The 17,335-nt window shown below is 36.9% G+C and overlaps 1 long non-coding RNA gene across 1 annotated transcript; it reads right to left on the minus strand.

Moving 5' to 3' along the window:
• Window positions 1–10,797: 10,797 nt before the first annotated feature.
• On the minus strand, window positions 10,798–12,151 carry LOC112459889. Its single transcript, XR_003041381.1, has 3 exons — window positions 12,054–12,151; window positions 11,595–11,699; window positions 10,798–11,299 (listed from the first exon to the last, which is right to left on the minus strand). It is a non-coding gene; the product is annotated as an uncharacterized LOC112459889 (long non-coding RNA).
• Window positions 12,152–17,335: the final 5,184 nt, after the last annotated feature.

The raw sequence follows: 17,335 nt of genomic DNA on the forward strand, positions 1-17,335 counted from the left end.
TACATACATACATACATACATACATACATACATACATACATACATACGTACATACTTATATACATACATACATTATATTACATACATAGCTGAGTATGTCTGCGCAAACAAAAAATTACATTTACGCAGGACGACATGGTGGGTATCTTTCAACATGGTGGTGGAAAACAGGAATGGACACATTTTTTTTTGTGTGGAGGTATATTCGGCCGATAATAATTATTCACGAAAGAGTCATACGGTAAATGTTATCGAGTACCGATGACAGACTGCTATAATTTATGACCTGCAAATGTCACGTCCTTTGACGAGCTACGTGTCGGGACATGGTTTATGTTATCATTCGGCGAAATTTTCTTTATTAATAAGCAAATAGCTTACAATTGAGACCCAAAGGGTCTAAGGGATGTCACGTCTCTGTGATGTAGAAGTAGAAGAGGAAGAAACAATTAAGAAAAAAGAGAAAAGGCGATAGAAGAAAAGTATAAAACAATGGAAAAGAGTGTTAAAATCACAGTATTCTCAAGCAAGCAAGCGAGTGAGCAGTCTTTGGAAAGAATCTTTGAGAATATGGAGCACGAGTTGTTGGAGCAAGCCGCTCAACTGAATATGGTAGAAGAATTTGCCGCGTGGTAGCAACGATGTGTTGAATTTATCGAATCGTTGCAAGAAAAAATCCGAGTCAAAAACGGCCGCGATTATTAACCGGCCGCCAACAGTCGTTGGTGGCTCAAATCGCGCAAATTGAAAGTGTGAAGACTGAATTACAGAAACGTTTCATACATATCAGTGGTGAGTACCTACGCGGCGAGCAGTAGTGACAATAACGCGCAAAGACACGTTTGGCGCGAGATAGATACGGCTTTCGAAAGTCGTACCTATATTGACTGGTGCGGTAATCAATATCGATCACATCGAACCGCGACAGTTTTTGGAAAACGCCGGCAGCGTAGTGCTCGAGCGAGTGCAAGACATTATAAAAACACATAACTGTGTCAAAGTGAACACCGCGTTCAACGGGGAGTTTGTTGCGGGTGATAAACGTGCGAATAAAAGTATTAATACGAGAAACTATGAACTCTTTCGTACGTCTAATTTGCAAGAGTGGTATGAGTTGCGCGTTATCGAGCCCACTTTAGCATTGCTGGAGGAAATCCAGGAACGCGACAGCGGGTGGGCGTTGTCGCGAATACTCAATTTAATGGTGAACATAAACAAGTACAATCCATTGCACGCGGGGTGTTACATCGGTTTACCGCGAGAAATTAAATTAAAGAAAGCGGTGATCAACAAGCAATCTATGGATAATGCGTGCTTCGCATGGTCAGTGGTCGCCGCGCTGTATCTATTTGAGAAAAATACATGTAGAATATCTTCGTATCCTCCTTATGAAACAAAATTAAATTTACAAGGCATCAAATTCCCAATGTCGTCAAGTCAAATTAAAAAATTTGAAAATCTTAATGGCATTTCAATCAACGTATATGCCATCCAGAAAAAAAACAAGGATTAATATTAACATATAATCCTTCCAATACGGCTTACCGACCAGAAGAGAAAAAAGCATGTCAATTTGTTGTACGTGAAAGACCCGCGAGATGCCAACGTAAGACATTTCGCCTGGATAAAAATCACGCCTCGTGAGCTCGCAGATTGGTAAGAATGAACACAAAAAATACTTCTGCGATCGGTGAGTATATTTTTATCTATATATATAAGTACCGTCGTCTGTATGTCTGTATGTCTGACCGCGAACTACTCATTCGTTAGTGGACCGAATTTTTATCAAGGATACATGAAATAGGGGTAGAATTTCCCGGGGAGTTGCCATAAAGTGTATATAGTATTTTGCTACCGATTTTTCTAATTTTTCTAATTTTTCGGGAAATAATCGACCAAATTTAAAAGAATTATATATGAAACAGAGGTAGAATTTTCCGGGGAGTGCTATAAAGTGTATAGTTTTTCGTTACCGATCTTTTTGGAAACTAGTTACAAAATTTTTCGAAATAGGAGTCGTGTCAAAAGTTTTTTAATTTTTGGAGAATAAGTTTAATTTTTTATTAATGGATAATTTTTCATTAATGAATTGATTTTCTTGAAACCGGTGCCAAAATTTTTTTAATTTTTTGATGTTTTCGAAAAGAGAAAATAAAATGGAAGAAAATGAAAGAGAGTTAATAATGGCGGGTCAACGGAGGATGAAAATGCGCGAAGCGCGAACAAAAATAAAATTTAAAGACTTTAATATAAGGGATTACATTTTTGAAATATTTGACAATATGCTAATCTGCATCTATAATATTATCTATTTTTTATTTTTTTTTTTTAAATTCGAAGATGTAGGTTAGAGTTTGAGGAGAAAGAATATCAAAGGTGCTCCTAATTAATGAGTGAGTTTGGGGAGAGGGGAATAGATTTTGAGCCCGCGCGAAGCGCGGGCTCAAAATCTAGTTATATAATATTTTCATATTTTTTAATGAGAAATAATAAATTATTCTTTTTTCGCAGATGCTTACATTATTTTATTTCGACCAAAAAATTGGAAGCCCACACCGTCGACTGCCAGAAGATGAACAACTGTGCCATCCGACTACCATGTGATAACAAGTGGCTGCAATTCAATAACTACGGCAGGAAAGAACGAGTCCCATTCATCATATACGCCGACTTAGAGTGCGCCCTGAAAAAGACGGAAGCGGATCCAGAAACGTCCGGCATATACCAACACCATGAGGTATTTAGCGGGTATTACGTACGGTGCTCGTACGACGATTCGTTATCCGCGTATCAATTTCGTCGCGATAAAGATTGCATCACGTGGTTCGCCGAGGAGCTAAGACGTTTAGCCCCTAGACTGTAACCTGAATTAAAAAAATTCATATTATATTCCCATAGTTTTTCATAATTTATAAGGTTACGATTAACATTTTATTATAAAAGAAATAGCCACCGCTTTTGAAAGACGTGTAGACTTACTCTCAATCACAAAAAAAAATACATTTTGTTTACGAAAAACGTTGAAAGCATTGAAGACAAAGATAGGAAAATTTGTGTCAAATTGCGATTTATCGATTCATACAAATTTCTCGCCGATAGTCTATTATATTGTAGAAAAATTGGCATATTATCTCAGCAAGAATAAACTGCGAATATTACAACGCAAATTTTGTGAATTATCCACAGAAAATTTTGATTTGCTGACACGAAAAGGTGTATTTTCGTACGAGTACATTGACTGCGTTGAAAAGTTGGAGGACTCGTGTTTACCACCGCGCGACTCGTTTTACAGTTCATTGACAGGTCGCGACATCGTATCCGAAAGCGATTACGCGCACGCCGTGAACGTCTGGCAACGGTTCTCCATTCAAACCTTGGGTGAATACAGCAATATGTATATCTAAAGACCGATGTCTTGTTATTGGCCGACATATTTGAAAATTTTCGCGATAGCTGCGTCGCGAGTTATGGACTCGATCTAGCACATTACACTCTACCGGGTTTCACGTGGAACGCTATGTTGAAGCATACGCGTATCAATTTCGAACTGCTCACGGACATTGATATGGTAATGTTTATCGAACGCGGTATTTGCGGCGGCCTCAGTCAATGTTCCGATAGATACGCGCAAGCCAATAACAAGTACATGTCTCACGATCCGTCGAAACCATCGTCATACCTGATGTATTTCGATGTAAACAACTTGTACGGCTGGGCGATGTGTCAACCATTGCCTTATGCAGATTTTCGATGGGTCGACAACACCTCGAACTTCGACGTGAACGCGATCGCTTCGGATTCACCCACGGGTCATATTTTCGAAGTCGATCTCGAGTATCCACAGTGTCTGCACGATGCGCATAGAGTGACCTACCGTTCTGTCCGACGAGCGATAAGCCGCCTGGCAAACGAGAGAACAAACTTTTCGCGACTTTATACAATAAAGAGCGTTACATCATCCATTACCGTAACTTGCAACAGTGTACGCATCACGGTCTTTGCGTTACAAAGATACACCGCGTATTGGAATTTTTGCAATCTCCGTGGCTCCGCGATTATATAGAACTTAATACAAATTTTAGAACGCAAGCAAAAAACGATTTCGAAAAGAATTTGTATAAATTAATGAACAACGCGGTATTCGGCAAAACTATGGAGAATGTGCGCAATCACGTAAATGTAAAATTATTAACAAAGTGGGACGGACGATACGGTGCGGAGGCAATGATCGCGAAACCAAATTTTCACAGCAGAAGCGTCTTTTTGGAGAATCTAGTAACAATAAAAATGCGAAAACTCGAGGTGAAGTTCAACAAACCAATCTACGTGGGTATGTGCATCCTCGATATATCCAACCCAGCAAACGAAAAAAGATTGAAAAGAATTAAAACGGGATTGCCAGGAATTCAATTAAAGACTTTCCGAATTCCATTCTGTCCAAAAAAGGGATTGAAATAGTTTCAATATCATGGAATTCCTTATTTTAGAAAGAATTTGTCTTTTTTGAATCCCATCCAATTTCGACACAAAAATATTATACCACTGAATGCCAGGTTAGGGATTGGAAAGTTTCGTGATGAATTCCATTGAATACCATTGATTCCGTTAACGAAATGAATACCACTGAATGCCAGGTTAGGGATTGGAAAGTTTCGTGATGAATTCCATTGAATACCATTAATTCCATTAACGAAATGAATACCATTGAATGCCAAACTAGGAATTAAAAATTTCCGTATTGAATTCCATTGAATTCCGTCTATTCTGACAATAAAATGAATACCATTGAATGCCAGGATAGGGATTAAAAAGTGTCCGTGTTGAACTCTGTGGCGGTACGCGCCACCAATAGTACACGCCCGCGCGGTATCTGCATTACCGGCAGTTCGCGTCGACGCTGCTAGGCGTCGCATCGCCGGGGCATCTTCTCGAGTTCAAAGTTTCGTCTCGACCGCTATGTAAAGGGACCTCCTACGGTGCCTGACAGATCTTACAAATCTCATTTTCGGGCTAATTGCCCGTCGGCAGTAGTGCGTGTAATGCCCTTAGGCATACACAAAAGCTCACCGACGAACAACGGCGCTTGGTCGCCCAACGGAGGCGCGAGACGTTTTCTAAACCATCTAATGCCATGCAATTTCATAACCTTTACGGATTCCATAGGATTGGATGGAATTGAAATTTTTCTTTTTTGGATTCCATGGGATTGGACCATCTCATTTCGAATCCCATCTAATTTCATCTAATTCCGCCAAAAAAAGGATTCAAAAGTATTAAAAAATTTCAATATCTTTTAATCCTTTTGCGTTTGCTGGGAAGACATGTCTGTATAAATTTTATTACGAGTACATGTTACCGTTGTATCGCGACAAGTGTAAAGTTATGTACACCCCGATACGGACAGCCTTACCACATCGAGTGCGACGACGTATACGAGACGATGAAACGCGACATCGACAAATTCGACACGAGCGATTATCCGGTAGATAACACGTACGGTATACCGCTTAAGGGGATGCTGGAGACAGGTCTGTTTTACCACGAAATTTTCAGACACACAAATCTTTTGATTGATTTCACCAAATTAAAAATTTTTTGTCCAGAATTAAAGTATGGACGATAACGAAGACGGCAGGCACCAATTGCGTATAAAAAACAAAAAAAAATTAGAAAATTACATTTTTATTTTCGATTCTGCGGTCGACTCATGACAACATTTGCTGCAGATAAAAGTTTTACACTGTGTACGTATACAAAAACCTTGCAGCCGTCACGGAAATACAATAAAGAAGAATCCTGTGCTTGCAGAAATGAGCTGCGAGCTTTAGTATAAGAGAAAAGTATGTTAGAAAATTTCATATGCACATGTTACGCGTCTCCCCGAATTCAGCCAAAAACTCTGCGCTCTGTATGTATGTGTAAGAATCGGTGAGCACTTCTTTATCGACGCTGGTCGAGTTTGCCTGCGCTCTGTATGTATATGTAAAAATCGGTGAGCACTTCTTTATCGACGCTGATCGAGTTCGCCCGCGACTCCAGCATCCCCTTAACAAGAAGGTGCCGAGAAGGACAAAAATAACGGTGCGATAATGACCAAATTTGTTGGACTTAGGGCGAAAATGTATGTACGCCTTGTGAGTCGACGGTAAGAAAGATACGAAAAAGGTGTCAAAAGCAACGTCGTAGCGCGTACTATAACGTTCGACGATTACACGCGGTGTCTGAACGATGAGATTGAAATGACGCGACAGCAGTTCTGTATAAGATCGAAATTGCATAAAGTGCATAAAGTGCACACCATCCGCAAGACAAAAATCGCTCTGAGTTTGTACGACGATAAGCGATACATTATACCCGATTCGACCGATACGTTGCCGTGGGGACATTACCGAATACCTTTGTAACGTATGTATTGTATGTATAAAATGTAATAGTATAACGTAATGTAATGTATGTATGTATGTATGTAGGTATGTATATATGTATGTACGTATGTATGGTAACGTAACGTAATGTAATATAAGGTAAGGTAAGGTAATGTAACGTATATTATATTGTTGGAAGGGATATTAATAAAGATATTGTACATGTTTGTATTTCATATTTTTTACATACTTTATGTGTATTTCAAACATTTTATATGTATTACATATTACATACTTTATGTTAAAAATAAAATACAGTTTGCACGAATTAAATAACATTGCCCTTGTGCGATCCATCGAATCCCAGCCATTTCACGTAAATCTCGCAGTCGCCCTCCTGCGCGCTACTCCACAGTTCTTCCTGCACATATAGTTTTCCCCGCAGAAGCTACTATTCGTCTCTCGCAGACTCTTGGCATAAGACTTTTCCCACATGACATAACAACCGTAACTGTACATAGGTATTGTAAATTCCAGCTTTCTCCGCCGCCGCGCTTCGTGAGTTTATCGCAAAACGCATCTACATCTTCAGCGTTCATCTTATGATATCTTCTTGGAATTTTCAATGGAAATCTATCCAAATACCATTTCGCTCTGCTACTGCATGCCATTATTGTCCGTATCCACTGTTCTTCCCGCACATGTGACTTTCCGATACCCCTTTGCAGATGCTGGTACGTCGCAAAATTTCAACGAGCGTCCTCCTTCAACGCGACCTTATTATCATGGAATTTATTTGGCGATAGAAGTTCTTGACGATGAACACCACCATCCGACATGGATGACGACAACGATAGAGTTGATGTGTTTTGCTGCGAGTCATCATCATCGGAATCACTTTCGAACTATATAATTGGATCATCCTCTGTCTCGTCCACAGTGCAATACAAATAAAAATGCATGAGTTTCACGTATTTTGCTCCGGTATATACGTCGCACTTAAGGACAACTTAAATCATATGCTACTGCGGCTTGACGCACCCCTCGTTATATATCCTTTGTTCTCTCTTCCTCCCTCTCTCTCTCCCTCCCTCTTTTACTCCAACTGTGGAAAGGATGTTAATAAAGATATCGTACATCTATTTCATATTTCAAGCATTTAATATGGCGCATACGTCATACAACTGCTAGTAGCTGCTTTTCGATTCTTGTTGTCGGTCTACCAGTCCCTGTGCGATTTTCCAAGAGAGGAGCAATAACAGTTAACAATATCTCGAATGTTGTCGCAGACATACAAAAATTCTCTTGGAACTGTTTAAAAATAAATCTTGGCACAACGAGTTCAACAAAATTTTGGCATCGTGCTTCGGACCCACTTCTTTTTCTTCGTGCATCAGCGTTGCAAGCATTACCTCAACCTCATCATCGCTTTCGTCGTCGTCATCGTTATTTTCACAAAATACTTCGTAAATTTTCTCATCTGATATGCCAAAGCCACTACAAAAGATGCAATAACTAATTCTCTGCCTTCTATATCCATATTTCTACCACGTTGGTTTCTTATGGTAACTGAAAAAATATACTGCACATGCCAGAATAGAACATTAACCAAAAAAAACTGAAATATTTTATAAAAAATTTATGAAAATATCAAAAAGTACATGTGTTAATAGCACTGTGAATCATAAGAAAAAAAATCGGGTACAGTATAATGACAAAGACTTTCGCGCGTTTTACGATAAAGCAGTAATTATATAAACAATTAATGATACTGTATTTCAACTTACGGGGCAGTACACTTTGACGCTTTCCGCGGGTTTTAGTTTGGTGGAAGAGAAGGGGTCACCCAACTCATCCATCGAAAATCATCGAGGAGCTGTGTGACCTCCATTACCGAAAAAATTGAACATTTTAAGAGTTTCGTCACTTTCCGTGTAATGTCGGGTTTTTTCGTCAATTTGCCGTCTACATTTCCCCATCTTATACTACGTCTCTTCGACTGTCCAATCGCAAGGCTTCCGCTGTGCCACCCGAGGCTCATCCTTTTTAAACAGAGGTTGAGTTTGGTAAGTTGGGTGACTTTCTGAACGTATCCCTCGGAGGCACTAAACACTTGCGCCGCAAGTTTTACTATCATTTTGCTTCCTCATAGAGGAAGCTTTGTTTTCGTAAATTCGTATATGAATCTTTGATTGCGTATAAAGTTGGCTCTAATCAACTAAATTTTAAAAAATTATATATAAAATAGGGGTAGAAGAAACCAAAAAAAAGATTGTTTTTTGAGTTTTTAATGTCAATATGTTCAGAGTGTTCTAAAACGTCGAAATATTGCATTAAAAAAAATGTCGGTATGTGTGTATGTATGTATGTATGTATGTATGTATGTATGTATGTATGTCTGTGCCAAATTTACAGAAATTTCTATAACTCCAGAACTGATCAACCAAATCTTAACGAATTATATATGAAATAGGGGTAGAAAAGACTGAAGAATATAATAGAATTAATAAAAATTGTTAATAATAAAGGGGTTACCGATTTCTGTTAAAAAAAAGTTTACCAAAATTTTTTAATTTTATTATATTCTTCAGTCTTTTCTATTTCTATTTCATATATAATTCTTTAAGGCCGGTATTCATAGTCGAGCCTTATATCCAAGATCGTCTTATAGATATAGTCTTAAGGCGTCATCAGCCAATCAGAGGGCCGTATTAGCATCTTAAGACATCATTTCCTCTATGAGGAAGCCAAGTGCAAATTTCTAATTTGCACAATTTTTTACATTGGGTTGTTTTAAATATACTTTTCTTCATATTTTTAATAGTAGCAGACAGTATAGAGTTATTGGTATAATTCATTTGCCTTAAACATAGTAAATAGTACTCGATAAATTAAGTTTCTCTTAGTTGCGGCGTATATACTGGAGTTACCCTATAGTGCGCATAACAGGTAAGGGTATACCAAGCGCTTCATCGTCTAGCTGGTTGAATACCTCGACATTTCGGGTGATAGGGTGTTATCCTGCAACAGTGACCCCGCGATTTATATTCTATGGTTCCGTTTATCTTCCAGTTTTGTTTAGATATAAGTATATGTATTTTAATGTTTAGACAATGCGTTGAAGATGACCCCAAAAAGAGTCGAAACGTACGTTGATGTATTTTTGACATAGTAATTAACTTTGTAAAATAAATTTTAGCGACTGAATATCACGCTTGGTTCTTATGTTGCCTAAAGTAATTTGAATTTTTATATACTGAGCCTCTACATATCTATTTATTAATTCACGCAAGCTGAAAAATGCGTTACTAACTGATGATTTAATAACTATATAATGAAGATATGAATTATTGAAAATACAGTTTGCTTAATTTACCGCAGCAACAGAATACTTATCAAATTAAGAGTCCATCCTGTACTTCCAATGCTATTGCAACATCTTCACAATTTATTGATAATTCCTCTAATAATAGTGCATCTACAAACATTACAACGTCGTTAAGAACAAAGTTAGAATCATTAAAAACAAATACGTCAAATATATCAACTCCAATAGGGCTTGGTAGTAAGTACAAATTTATTATATATCTTATATATAGTTTTAGTATATCTGCAATATTATTTCCTAATTTGTAATATATAAAATACTTTTTTTAATTAAGATGTTTATTGTAGAAAAACGTATGAGATACTCTTCCGTGAAAGAAGCTACAAATTATTTTCAAAATGTAAAAGAGGATCATAGTAAATATTTGAAGATATATATATATAAAATATATATACACAATATATATATATACAATATATATTTATATATATATTTGCAGGTGTTACATATTTTACGCTCACTTATTGTCCTATTCGAAATTGTCAAATATAAAAATTTTGATGAAAAATTTGAAAACAATATCTGTACATTAAAAGTAATTATTGGATTTTGCTATTTATACAATAAATGTCAGTAATATAATTGTAATATAATTTTCTTATTTTTTACAGGCAATAAGTGAAGGTTTGCAACGTATTGAGTCTGCAATGGAAGCACACACACACATAACGAACTTTTAAGAAAATCTATAAATTTAAATAATCGTACATTAGATATTTTGATAGAAATTATTTAAAATCTTACTAAAAAAAACATTAGGTTAAAAAAAAAGAGTAACTTTTTATCTGTTCTTGTTTGTCTTACTAAAAAAAAGTTTGTGTTGAAAAGAGAGTAACTTTTTATCCATTCTGTGTTTGTCTTACTATAAAAAATGTATCTTGAAAAGAGAGTAACATTTTATCCATTCTATGTTTGTCTTACTAAAAGAAAATTTATGTTAAAAGTGAGTAACTTTTTATTCGTTCTATATTTGTCTTATCTTATTTACCGCTGATTTTACGTTTATACTTATATTTTGCATGACATACAGAAATTCTATTAATAATAAAAATAATTTTGATAACTTATTGTTTATTCTTATTGACGTAAACCAAACTGAGTGCGAAGAATTCTTCTTTGAACTCTTTCTTGCTTCTGTTAACCTGTCATTACAATTTATATTTCCTTCATTAGCTCTATTTATTTCTTTAGCTTGAGCTCCAATACGATTACATACTTGAAAAACATCTGGAAGTATTGCTCTTTGCTGAGCTGCAGCCTCACCCTCTTCATCAATGTCAATTTCATGATTCATAAGATTATAATGAAAACGTATATTGTATAATACAGCACAAGCTACGATTATGTTTGCTGCGATTATAGGATCGTAGTGTAAGACACGATGACTGAGAAGACATCTCCCATACATTCTTTAAAACACCAAACATTCTTTCAACACAATTTCTAACAGAACAATGACATTGTGTGTATCGTGCTTCTGCGCTTTTCTCTGGTGCATTTGTGATAAGTGTTATCAGCCAAAGTTCTAAACAGTAACCTCCATCACCTGTAAATTATATAAATATTTATATATATGTCACTAAATAAAGTAAATAATAAGCGATGATAATATTAACCGAACAGCCACGTTGATGGATCTCCTAAATCATATAATCGTATCATTTCGATTTTCGATTTTGCACAGAGCATATGTATTACCGAGCGTTCAAAATTATTTTCATCTTGTAAGAATTGCTTTACAGCCCCTTCGATATCTTCCACCGTTTTCAGTGAAAGATCAAAGGAAGAATAAATTGTACCTTGCTGCTTATTATTATTATCCAAATTTTATCTCAGATTACCGGTTATCATAGTTTTTATTTCTCTCAAATCATCTGCCATCTGTCACAACTGAGTTTTAAAGAAACTTTGCTGGCGAAGAATTTCCTTGAAATATTTCGCATTATCTACAGAGAAAGAATATATTTAAATATTATACTACATCTACCTATTTAACAATGATAATGGTTAACTGTAAAAAAAATACATACCATTATTATTATATATTATATATTATATATACGTATATTATATATTATATGTAAGTATAAGAAAAACGCGGAGAAAATCACATAAAAAGAGAGATGGATGTACATTACATCTAATAATATCGAGTGCTTGCAACTCGTCGTGTCGCGTAAAAGAGTCACGGTGCGGTTTTACTTTGCGTGTACTTGGTGCGAGACACTACCGTGTCTCTTGATATCTTAGTTAAATAAATGGAAATTTTGAATATAGATTGCTTATTTTAATTAATGTACCTGTCATTTGCGGATGTTTTGAGAGGACGCTGTCAGACTCTTTACTTGAAAATTGTAACGCGTCTGCTATACATGATTTAATATTTTTTTCCTCACCTCGTCCTCTGAAAAAATTGAAAATATAAATTAGTATATTTTTTTAGCAAATACATTACAATATTATAAAATAGACTTTCATATTAACACAAGGACTTTAATATTAACTTTAGAAAATAATGTTTCTTTATACTGGAAGAAACATTTGTTTTCGTTTTGTTGGGGTATTATACTTCGCGATATTATACTTCTCACTATCATCGATTTCATTTTCGTACAGCCGATTTTTTACCCGCTTTCTTTTTGTGTCCACCTCTGAATTTAAATCCGATGTGTCTTCAGCCTTTTTTGTCTTCAGTCTTGCCGTATTATATTATAGTCATCTAAAATTATGCAAATAAATGTTTACATCATAACAAACAGTAGCTATATATGCATAAGATATGCATAAGAAAGAAAAGCGACTCACCGTTCGATCCGTTCGTCGTCTCCTGGTGACGTCCGACGATTCTCGTTCTGTCTCGTGACTGCTTATAATTATATTACTTTGAAACATCGCTTGCTCGTGACACAAAGTGCACCAGCTTCTATCGCGTCTGCCTTATCGTGGATCACAACAACCAAAAACGAAAAAGTGCATCATCCGCAGAAACAAGGACAATCCCGAGGACTCCTTTAGGCTGTCGAAGAAGCTGCAGTTATGCTGTGGCGTGGAGGTTTATTTTCCATCTGTGGGCCGATTTCACAGTCTCCGATTAACTTGATCCTTCTATTAAACTCACTCTTCGTCTCTTTCTAAGGAGGACAGTTAGAAAGAGATGCAGAGTGAGTTTAATCGGAGGATCAAATTAATCGGAGATAAAAATATATTACCTGAAACAGAACCATTATTGTTAGGAAACCTAATCTTTTACAGATAATAAATAATTTAGCAGAAGACCATGAAAGCGAGAAAATTAATCAAAACAAAACTCTACATGAAGATAATTGCGAAGATTCAATACCAATGACCAAAAACAACGAAAATAATCTAGAAGAAAATGATCAGGATGACCAACGTATCGACGATGACGACTCCGGAGAAGAAAACAAAGACGAAGAAGGAGACAATAGTGACAAAGACGTTGACGCAACTTACAATAAATTAGACACGAGTAGTAAGTGGGTAAGTATGGGGCGTCAAAACAAACCCCTTCCACCGACCCCTCCGGCGTCAGAGGCGTGGCCAGACGGTCTGCCCACGTGACCTTGGAGCGCTCTGATTGGCTGCCGCGTGAGGGGTGGGGGTAAAATGGAGCATTTTGATTGGATACCCCATATCTATCCAGCGTCTGATTGGCCCTCCCCCCTGAGACGTCTGGTGGCTTTGAGGGGGTAGCACGTGGTAGACAAAAATGGTGGGATAAAATGGCGCGTTTTGATTGGATACCCCATACCTACCCAGCGTCTGATTGGCTCTTCCGCCTAAAGAGTCCAGCTTCTTTTTGGGCCTGCACGTGATGGACGACGCTGAAGTCACGCAGAAAAATAGCAGAAAAGCCGACCAGCGCCATTTTGGTGGGAGTACGTGGTAGACGACGCTAAGCTCAAAAAGGATATGATGCTAAGATGCCGAAAACGGAAAGTGGAATTTTTAAAAGCCTTTTGCCTCGAGGGGGAGGGGGATCCAGGAACGTCAGGTTCGCTTTGTGACGTGACGCGTATATGTCGTTTTTAGAGAATAGTTTTCATGATTTATGACCCTGTTTTTAGAACTTGGGTCCGGACAAAGAGTTTACGAAGCGTTTTGCCTCGAGGGGAGAGGGAGAAACAGGAACGGACAGGTACATTTCGTACGTGACGTGACGAAATTATTCCGTTTTAAATAAAAGTTTTTATTATTGAGCGCATTCGAAAAATTTACGAGGTAAACTTTGACCAATCCTGAAAAAATAAAAGAAAAAGAATTTGTTGCGGAGAACGTAAGAATTGAAGAAAAATAGAAGAAAGTAGAAGTTACAGAAAATGTTTATTACTACAAATTCTTCTTCATGGAAAAAAATACAATTTAGTCGCTTATAAAGTAATAAGGCTGTAGATAAATTGTTCAAACAATAATGTTATAAAATTTACAATCTGCGGTTCGACAAAATTATACGACGGATTTTGGTAAAATGCAGCAAAATAAGTTCTAAAAATACTATATATTAAAATACATATCGAGGAAAGTTAAATCGGTTATTTGCATACGTACATTACGCTCGATGTCGTTGTAATTTCCTCTGAAAGTCAATTTCACAATATCTTTATCTATATAATTTTTAGGAAGATTTAACTCTATTTCTTTAATAAGATAACGCGCGCAATTGTTAACATTATCGGCCACTGATTTTAAATGTGATAAATGCGCATCGATACATTTCGCAATATTTTTCAGTCCGAGAAATGTAGGCTTCTGCATCACAATTGCCACTGCATATGTTTTTCGTTTCTTCGTCGGTGGACAATTTTCCTCGTCTGTTCGTTGATCTGTCCTGGTGGAAGTATTCTCCTCGTTTTCCTTGTACGCCAGCAATATGGATCTTGCTTCGTAGGCCGAAGTAAAATTGACGGATATATTGTTAATGGAGATAGAATTCGGCTTCAATTTGGTTTCTCCATTTAAATATTTGCTCACGAGTCCCATGTTCTCTTGAAACTGCTGCCACGATTTCTCGTCGAAATAAACGCCGTCCGCACAGTTGCCGGTTAATTTGACCAGCGGCACGAAAACTCCCTCGGATGTTGCAAACCCACATGAATTCTCTTCGTATAGGAGCTGTTGAGTCCATATGTTGTCGATAGCACCATATGTAATTGCTCGTTTTTTCCTTTGAAGTCGCGTGTCCCTTATCGGGAATTCCTTTATCAGGAATATCGCGAGTGAACATCCGCTTCTCAGAATTATTAGCGTCTTCTCTGTGACTAGCCATTGTTCTTATTTCTTCGTAATATTGGCTGACACACACTCACACACACACTAATCAAAAAGTCAGATAAGAGAGTTATACTTTTTCACTGGCAACTTGTCGCTTCGAACGATGGGACTCGAATAATTTTGACTTCGTAACGTTAGTCAAAACGTTAACTTCGCTTACAACGTTTTAAAAAAATTAGTCTGCGCGCGCAAATAAAAAATTAGAAAACTCTAGATTTTTCTAGACTTTTCTAGATTTTTTTTAGTTTAAACTATGAATTCTGATATATAGGGAGTTTATAGGGAGCTAAGAGAATTTGTTAATAAAGTGATCAACTAACAATTTTATACAAAAAGTGTAATAGTTAAAAAATTTTTAAATTTTAAACAAAAATATTTCTAAAAAATAAAGAAACAACAAAAATCTATCCGAGCTTTTTTTATGCCGGGAGCAATAAATCAATAAATTTTCCGAGTTGTAGTAATAATAAATCCTTCTAATTGTATGTTGATACATGTAACATTAGTAGAAAAATTCAATAGAGGATCTTTTGTAAGTTTTTAGATAAAAAATGTTTTTGTGTAAAATTTAACCGATCTCTTTTTGTGTTGGGAGCAATAAATTAATAAATTTTCCGGGTTGTAGTAATAAATCCTTCTAGTTAATGGAATATATAACATTAGTAGAAAAATTCAATGGAGGATTCTTTGTAAGTTCTTAGATAAAAATATGTTTTTGTGTAAAATTTAACTGATCTCTTTTTATATTAGAAGCAATAAATCAATAAATTTCTTAAATGCGATAATATATCCTTCTAATTACATATTGGAATAAAACATTACTAGAAATTTTTAACAAAGAATTCTTTGTAAGCTCTTAGATAAAAGAATATGATTTTGTGAACAAGACGGAAAAGAGTTTATGGCATAAGATAACCTTTCTCCGAAAAGTTTTCTCTTTCACCGGAAAGGCAGGGTGGGAAGAAAGTGGGGAAAGCTTCAAATTTGCTAACCAATGCCTTAAATAAACAATTTTTGTCACGCCATTATTCTAGAAGTTTTTGAAAATATTTTCAACTATAAATAACCTGTAATATTATAGCTGAGAGTTAGTCCTTACTTGTCCGATCGTACTGGAGTCGTCTTGCACGCTCTTAGTTAGTCAGACAAGTGCTTCAAAAATGTCTCTCAGTGTAATTTTGGTGGAGTTTTTATTCAAAATGAGCTGCAATTTAAGAAATCGCTTAAATGAGCAACGTGAGTTTGTAGAAGTAGTGACAAACGACGAAAAGGCGAATTATGAACTGTTACGTCCAATCCCGGGATTAGGATAAAAAAATCTGGGAAGCAAAGAAAAGGCTAACCAGAGGGGTCGGGGTAAGGAAGGACGCAACTAGACGCTTAAGAATTTCGCTCGCAGGTACACGCTCCGAGGCGCGTGGCGCGAGCCAAACGCACTTTCGATGGCTCAGGAAGGGTCAACGTCCGTAGGGACGGTAAGACGCCTTCCGTGAGTGATGCGATCGTCGGGCCTCTTTCGAGGGAATTCGATCCCTTTAACTCAAAATCGGACCTTGTGCGATTTCGAGAGGGGGATGGTACTGAGGGTGAGATCTTAATTTAATGAAAGAAACATTGAGTTTATCTTAAAAATAAATAGAACATTTATTACAAATTAACATAAAATTTACTAATGACATTGAGTAAAGAAAATCAGGCAATCGTACAAATAATAAATAAATCCAGATGAAGGGTAAACGTATTAAATGTAGGTGTAACATGTGTGTGTATTTCTCGCGGGTGTTAGGGTGTTACATAGGTACGGGGGTGATCGGGCAAGATCTTTAAGGGAAAACCTACTTGAAAATGAACATCCTGCCCGTTATTATTACAATCGGAATCAGTAGTGAGATTACATGAATTTAGTGAAGTGTTGTGTATGTGTGTAAATTAATTAAGTTAAAACATATGAGAATTAAAAATAAATAAAATTTATTCTATATTTATTAATCTAAGGTTATGATCTCGAGATCGCCTACTTCCTCGAGAACCACAACGGTCGAGGCGGTCGACAGCGTCGGGAATGGTCCTCTGGAAGCCGTGAAGGAGAGGGAATCGAAAAGTTCCCGGGGCGAACTGGGGAATATGAAGGTTCGAGCAGGGGGGAAGAGTCAGGCGTATCGGGGATCACGCGATAAGGGAGCACGCGACAAAGAGGGCGAGAAGGCGGATTAGGAGGAGGCGGCGACGGTGGCTCCTCCGGAAGAGCCGGTGGAGGCGCCGGAGTGGCGAGTCGCGAAGGACCGGCGTT

The sequence above is a fragment of the Temnothorax curvispinosus genome, unplaced genomic scaffold, assembly GCF_003070985.1.
Source record: "Temnothorax curvispinosus isolate PA1 unplaced genomic scaffold, ASM307098v1 QBEX01010194.1, whole genome shotgun sequence".
NCBI lineage: Eukaryota > Metazoa > Arthropoda > Insecta > Hymenoptera > Formicidae > Temnothorax > Temnothorax curvispinosus.